The sequence below is a fragment of the Penaeus japonicus genome, unplaced genomic scaffold, assembly GCF_977035675.1.
Source record: "Penaeus japonicus unplaced genomic scaffold, GWHDUDI00000001_assembly GWHDUDI00000030, whole genome shotgun sequence".
In the NCBI taxonomy this organism is placed as follows: Eukaryota; Metazoa; Arthropoda; class Malacostraca; order Decapoda; family Penaeidae; genus Penaeus; species Penaeus japonicus.
In genome coordinates, this window is record NW_028234432.1 from 12614124 (window position 1) to 12621623 (window position 7500).

The following is a 7500-nucleotide window of genomic DNA, read 5'->3' on the forward strand; positions in this document are numbered from 1 at the left end:
ATGATTATATTCTCTAGTATATCATCTGTCAAAATACATTTGATAAATGGTCGTAATAGGATACATGCCGACTTTCGGGTATAGCATACGTACATCTTCTAGTACATTTGGTGATATGAAATCATTACATACCTCATGCAAGGTGGCCAGAAAGGCTGTATCACATGACACTCTGAGATATATTGTTTAAGAGTTCGTATATATTCTTCATTGCATTCTCAATTGACCTGCCAATACATTCTGTATCCAACAGCCATATTCTAAGTCCCTAAGCGCGCCGTGTACATGACATGAACATGCCGCGATTCTTATTCTAGAAGCGCGGGTTCGTGGCAAAAGCGTGGCAAAGTCGTGGCAAATGCGTGGAAAGTATTGGAACAATCGTGGAAACTCCGTGGCAAGGGGGTAGGCTTGTCACGATAGTTACACGAGTGAAAAAAATCATATTTTTACTGTACTTTTTCTTACCAATACTTCATATGAGCATACTACGTTTGAAAAGTAATATCTATATTGGTTATATTAGGCACCATTGTCCTAGACACGGATTACAAACTCTTTTAGGAAAACATGGATTCTCTGCTGATTTTGAGTTTGTTTACCTTTTGGCGGACTTTTCGAAGGAGAGTGGAGTTAAATGAATGGTAAAAGTAGTCAGGGACGTAAAATTAAAGCATATAATTATATGAAATATGTATACATTAAATCTATATGTATGATATATTAAAAATGCGCATATATGTACAGTATATACAAAGATAAAATTAGGAAGATCTGTTCATAAACACACGATCCCTCTCATCCCGTTTGTTTTGATCGAGCGTAGAGTGAATTACCAACAGCGCGTTCGTGAAATGGTTGTCAATTCTTTAACTAGGAACAAGTACAACGACTGATTCATACCAAAATTGAAGTATCTTATGTTAGTGCTACCTATGATTTGTCGTTTGGACAGTGTCATTCATCCGAAACATGTTAACTTTGGAACGGTTGGTAAACCTGAAGCAACTGCCGCAAACTTGCCACGCTTTTGCGTCCTAGATTACCGCATTCGTTACATGAACACGACATGGACATGACATGGCCACGACACGCAGAAAATGTCATAGACTACGGCTGCAAGTCTGATTCTTGCAGCCGTATTCTAAGTCCCTAAGCGCGCTGTGTACGTGACATGAACATGCCGCGTTTGCTATTCTAGAAGCGCGGATTCGTGGCAAAAGTGTGGCAAAGTCGTGGCAAGAGCGTGGAAAGTATTGGAACAATCGTGGAAACTCCGTGACAAGGGGGTAGGCTTATAACGATAGTTACACGGGTGAAAAAAAAATATATTTTTACTGTATTTTTTCTTACAAATACTTCATATGAGCATACTACGTTTGGAAAGTAATATCTATATTGGATATATTAGGCATCATTGTCCTAGACTTGGATTACAAACCCTTTTAGAAAAACATGGATTCTCTGCTGATTATGAGTTTGTTTACCTTTTGGCGGACTTTTCGAAGGAGAGTGGAGTTAAATGAATGGTAAAAGTAGTCAGGAACGTAAAGGTAAAGTATATGATTATATGAAATATGTATACATTAAATCTATATGTATAACATATTAAAGATACGCATATATGTACAGTATATACAGAGACAAAATAAGGAAGATCTATTCATAAACACACGATCCCTCTCATCCCGTTTGTTTTGATCGAATTACCAACGGCGCGTTCGTGAAATGGCTGTCAATTCTTAACTAGGAACAAATACAGCGACTGATTCATACCAAAATTGTACTATCTTTTGTTAGTGCTACTTATGATTGTAATTTCTCTTATGATTTTGTCGTTTGGACAGTGCCATTCATCTGAAACATGTTAACTTTGATACGGTTGGTAAACCTGAAGCAGCTGACACAAACGTGCCACGTTTTTGCGTCCTAGATTACCGCATTCGTGACATGAACACGACATGGACACAACATGAACATGACATGGCCATGACACGCAGAAAACGTCCAAGAATACGGCTGTTGCAGTCACCTTATCAAATTATCTTGTACTTGTGTTATATGAGCCATAAACTAATTTCCCCTGCGGAAACTGGCCATAATGCTTTATGCTACAGCCTTCAGCTCATTGAGAGTTTGTCAGCTTTATCAAGTGTTCCCTGTTGGAGGTTCATTATGTGTGAGATCCTAGCAAGAGGTATGCCAAAGTCTACATCCACACTTTGTTTATCACATTCTGCCCTCGCTAGGGGACCAGCATGATCAAGTTTAGCGATTTCAATATGCGATGGTATCCACACAAAATATATAACATGGTCCCGTTCATTGGCGCGATGTACATTTATTCTTATATCGTTTACGATATTTCCAGCACCTTCAAGAGTGTTCAGAACATTGAGAACACTGCGAGTGGCAGAAACTTACTCCTGAGTCTTGAGTTAACAGAAATTCTGTGGTTATGAGTATTCCTGCCAGCTCAGTTTGCGTAGTGCTGGCCCAGTCATGAACCCTCCTACAATCTTGGTGCAGCAAAATATCGTTCTTATATACAACATAAGCACATCCTGCTCTTCTTCCAGACTGTGAGGATGCATCAGTGTAGCATAGTCATTATTCAGAGTTTGAAGACGCTCACTGATGGTTGCAAGGGTGTGTTGCTTAACTGGTGAAACTGTGTCTATTTTAGGGACATTAGCATGAAATACGTTCACTGCCGACATTTCCCAAGGTGGAATAGAAAGCCCACATGAGGTCCTACCTAAGGGTATATCTAATTCGTGTATGAATTTATGTCACTTGCAGCCATGAATCTTAGTGTGACCCGGAGTTATGCAAGGTTAGATTCTCTATATCATGTTGAAGTTACCTTTGGAACTCTATAATCATTTCGGCACCAAATATAGTATTAATGTATGATATTCTTTCGCAAGTAGATTGAAAGTTAAGTTCTGTTTTAATGTTCACATTCTTCGTTGTTTTGGGAACACCAAGAATAATTCTTATGGCTACATTCTGTACAATTTCTAGACAAGTAGGTCTGATTCCCTAAATAATGTAAGGCGTAAGGCATGGTAATCTACAACTGATCGTATGTAATACAGTTAAAAAAGTCAAGCAATGTTAATATTGATACCATGTCCTCTGCCAACAAAAGGCCTGAGTGGCTTTAGCATAGTTAAATATATATATCCCATAGATATCCCATAGTTAAGGATAAGGATAAGCCAGATTTGCGGAGCAGATGCTACTCCGGGCTTGTATGCACTGAGGCGAGCCCGCCTGTTTCACCGTGTGCTGACTCGTGAGAGAATGTGCCAACGAGTGTTGACTCGATCTGAGCTTGGTCCTTACCCAACGCAGTGCCCAGCTAAGTCAGTAACCGCCAGGTGACAGTGGAACCTCACGAGTTTGGACGGGACTCGATCTGCCGACCACAGGGATGGGGAGTCGACACGCTACCATTGAGCTACCAGACGGCTGCCCCCATAGTCTTTTCTTTAGGTTCATAATGAACTCTATGTCGTTAACAGTCACCCCGAGATACTTGTATTTGTGGCAGAGATCTAGCTCATTGTCATCTATAAGAAAGTTTGGCAATGAGATTGTGAATGATTGAGTGCCTTTTTTTTCAACTGAGATTGTCAAACGAGCTTTTGTTGACAGTACATCAAGGATCTGTTGCTTTCTATCCACGGATGAGGGTTTAATGTCGTCAGCATAGCAAATAATAGAATCACTGCTCTGAAATGGTATATTGGTTAATAATCTGTGCATTAGAATGTTAAACAGCATGGGGTTAAGTACACCCCCCTGAGGTGTGCCTAACTCAAACATTTTAGAGTTAGAACTTTTGATGCCCCGGAAGAAAACATGAGCTTGATGAATACATTTGAAACCATGTTAAAAATTTACCTTGAATACCAGAGGTAGCCAGTTGCTCAAGGATGAGGTCTCTGTTTTCAATATCAAAGGCAGATTTAAGATCGAGAAATACAGTTTGCATGCCTTGCTGAGAATTTGTCAAGTACTCTGCAAAACAGTGCTGAGTGCTACGTCCTCGGAGGAATCCATACATGTATCATGTATCGCATACCTAGCATATACGCAATACCTGAGTTTGTTCAAAGCAGTTCTCCTAAGTACCTTGCATTGACAATAGATTAGATTAGATTAGATCTTTATTTACCACCCTGGCTAACTGCACAGGCATGGGCAAGCTTTGATACATTTATGTCGTCATGACATTGTTGCTAACATTGTATTACAAATTAAGGTAATAACATGATTATATTCTATAGTATATCAACGTGAATAGACATTAGATAAATGTTATAATAGGGTATCATATACCGAATTTCGGATATAGCATAATTACATCTTCTAGTACAGTTGATGTTATGAAATAATTACATAACTCTGCGTACCTCATGCTAGGTGGTCTGAAAGGTTGTATCATATGGCACTCTGAAATGTAATGTTCAAGTGTTCGTTTATACTCTTCGTTGCAAAGTCTGCATTTAGTTTCTTCTACATTGCATTCTGAACTGACCTGCCAATACATTCTGTATCCAAGTCTAATTCTTGCAGTCACAATATCACATTGTCTTGTTCTTGTCTTGTATGACCCATAAATTAATCTCTCCTGCGAGAACTGGTCAAAATGTTTTATGCTACAGCTTTCAGGTCTTTGAGAGTTTGTTAGCTCCATCAAGTCCTCCCTATTGGAGGTTCTTATTATGTGTGAGATCCTAGCAAGAGGTATGCCAAAGTCTATATCCACAATTTGCTTATCACATCCTGCCCTCGCTAGGCGATCAGCATGATCATGTTTAGCGATTCCAACATGCGATGGTATCCACACAAAATGTATAGCATGTCCCCGTTCCTTGGCGCGATGTACATTTATTCTTATATCATTTACGATATTTCCAGCACCTTTATCAAGGGTGTTCAGAGTCTGGAGAGCACTCTGCGAGTCGCAGAAAATTACTCCTGAGCCTTGAGTTAACAGAAAGTCTGTGGCTATGAGTATTCCTGCCAACTCAGTTTGCGTAGTGCTCGCCCAGTCATGAACCCTCCTACAATCTTGGTGCTGCAAAATATTGTTTTTATATACAACATAAGCACATCCTGCTCTACTTCCAGACTGTAGGGATCCATCAGTGTAACATTCATAGTCAATATTCAGAGTTTCAAGATGCTCATTAATGGTTGCAAGGGTGTGTTGCTTAAGTACAGCTGGTGTAACTGTGTCTTTTTTAGGGACATCAGTATAAAATACGTTCAATGTCGACATTTTCCATGGTGGAATAGAACGTCCATATGGGAACCTACTCAAGGACATATTTAATTGGTGTATGGATTTGTATGTCATTTGCAACCATGAATTTGAGGGCGACTCGGCACTGCTATGCAAAGATGAATTCACTATCTTATATTTAAGTTGCCTCTGGAACTCTGTATTATAGAAGGGTTCTTTAATTGCTTTGACACCAAAAATAGTATTGATGTATGATATTCTTTCGTAAATAGATGGCAAGTTGAGTTCCTTTCTCATGTTCACAATCCTCGTTGTTTTAGGAGCACCGAGAATGATCCTCATGGCTGCGTTCTGTACAATTTCTAGACAAGTTAACTCTGATTCCTTAAATGATACAAGGTGTAAGGCATGGTAATCTACGACTGACCGTATATATGATAAGTAAAAGAGTCTTGCAATGTTAACATTGACTCCATGTTCTCTGCCAACAAGAGTCTTGAGTGGCTTCAGCCGCTCCCACAGTCTTTTCTTTAAGTTCATAATGAGTTCTGTGTCGTTAATAGTCACCCCGAGATACTTGTATTTGTGGCAAAGATCTAGCTCAATGTCATCTATATGAAAGTTTGGCAGTGGGATTTTAAGAGGATTGAGTGCCTTGGTTTTTTCAACTGAGATTATCAAACCGCACTCAGTAGCTTTTGTGGACAGTACATTAAGAATTTTTTGCATTCTATCCTCGGATGAAGTTTTAATGCAGATGTCATCAGCATAACAAATAATGGAATCACTGCCCTCTAGTGGTATATTGCTTAATAGTCTGTGCATTAAAATATTAAATAGCATGGGGCTAAGTACGCCCCCCTGAGGTGTGCCAAGCTCAAACATTTTAGAGTATGTACTTTTGATTCCCCTGAAGAGAACATGAGCTGATCGGTTTGATAAATACATTTGAATCCACGTTAAAAGTTTACCTTGAATACCAAAGCTAGCCAGTTGCTCAAGGATGAGGTCTCTGTTTGCAATATCAAAGGCAGATTTAAGATCGAGAAATACAGTTTGCATGCCTTGCTGAGAATTTGTCAAGTACTCTGCAAAGCAGTGCTGAGTGCTACGTCCTGGGAGGAATCCATACAGTCTGGGAGATAACTTGGCATGTATGCGATACATAAGTCTGCTCAAAATAATTCTCTCAAGTACCTTGCATAAACATGAGGTCAATGAGACGGGTCGGTATTTATCAGAGTTCGGTTTGGGAATGGGAATGATTAGGCTTTTAGTCCAGGAGCTTGGGAGTATTCCTTGGGATAAGCTTAGTCTGTAAAGATGTAAGAGTGGGTTACCTGGTACCTGAGCAATGAGCCGAAGTACACTATAAGTGATGCCATCCTCGCCTGGGGCGGTCGCCTTACCCTTGCGAAGTGCATTATTTAATTCCCACTCAGTTATTTCGGCAAAGTCGGAGGGGTCAGTGGCAGAACAGGCTATGGCAATGTTAAAATTCCTATTTATTTTCGTGATGTTAAGTTTATCTCTTATTCTCTGCGGAAGTGAGTTCAGCTGAGAGGTTCTGGCCCACTGATCTAGTAACAAATTGGCCTGTTCTAATGGGCTGTGGAATTGCGGAGTGGCGACAGCTTTACCTGACAACCTGCTGCTTTTTCTCCATACTTCAGCTGCAGAAGTTTGGTGGTTAATACTCTGCAGGAATTGCTCCCAATGTTTACTGCGAATTTGAGCCTTTAATTCTCTGAATTCTTTATTAGCTCTGAGGAATCGTAAAAGATTTTCTGATGTCATGTTATCCCTATAACAATTAGCAAGTTCCTGAACTCGTTTATGCTCCCTACTTAAGATGGGGTCATTTATCCACTTTGGTGCGTGAGGGACTGGGGAAAATTTTTTCTTTGAGAGTTTTCTTGAGCAGACCCATGTATTGTAGTAGTCAGTGACAACTTTTATCAGGTCCTGAGAGTAATTTTCGACAGTGGTTACGACATAGGTACTATACCAGTCATAAACACGTGCCTTGAAGTGATGCTCCAGTCCCGGTGGGATTGTAATTTTAGGTCTGGGTGCTTTGTGAGCTATGCTGTTGTCAACAGTATACTCTGTTAGGATTGCAAAGTGGTCACTGACTAACTCTCGAACCAGTGAAGTACAAACATTACCATGTACAAGATTTTTTCCAATTACATAATCTAACCTGCCACCACCCAAATGAGTCTGTTTATCTGTGTCAT

At 39.9% G+C, this 7500-nt stretch overlaps 1 protein-coding gene across 1 annotated transcript in view; it reads left to right on the forward strand.

The window, feature by feature from the left end:
- Window positions 1–7500, forward strand: part of LOC122257007 (corticotropin-releasing hormone receptor 2-like) — a 77845-nt gene that overhangs the window by 13823 nt on the left and 56522 nt on the right. The window lies entirely within an intron of this gene.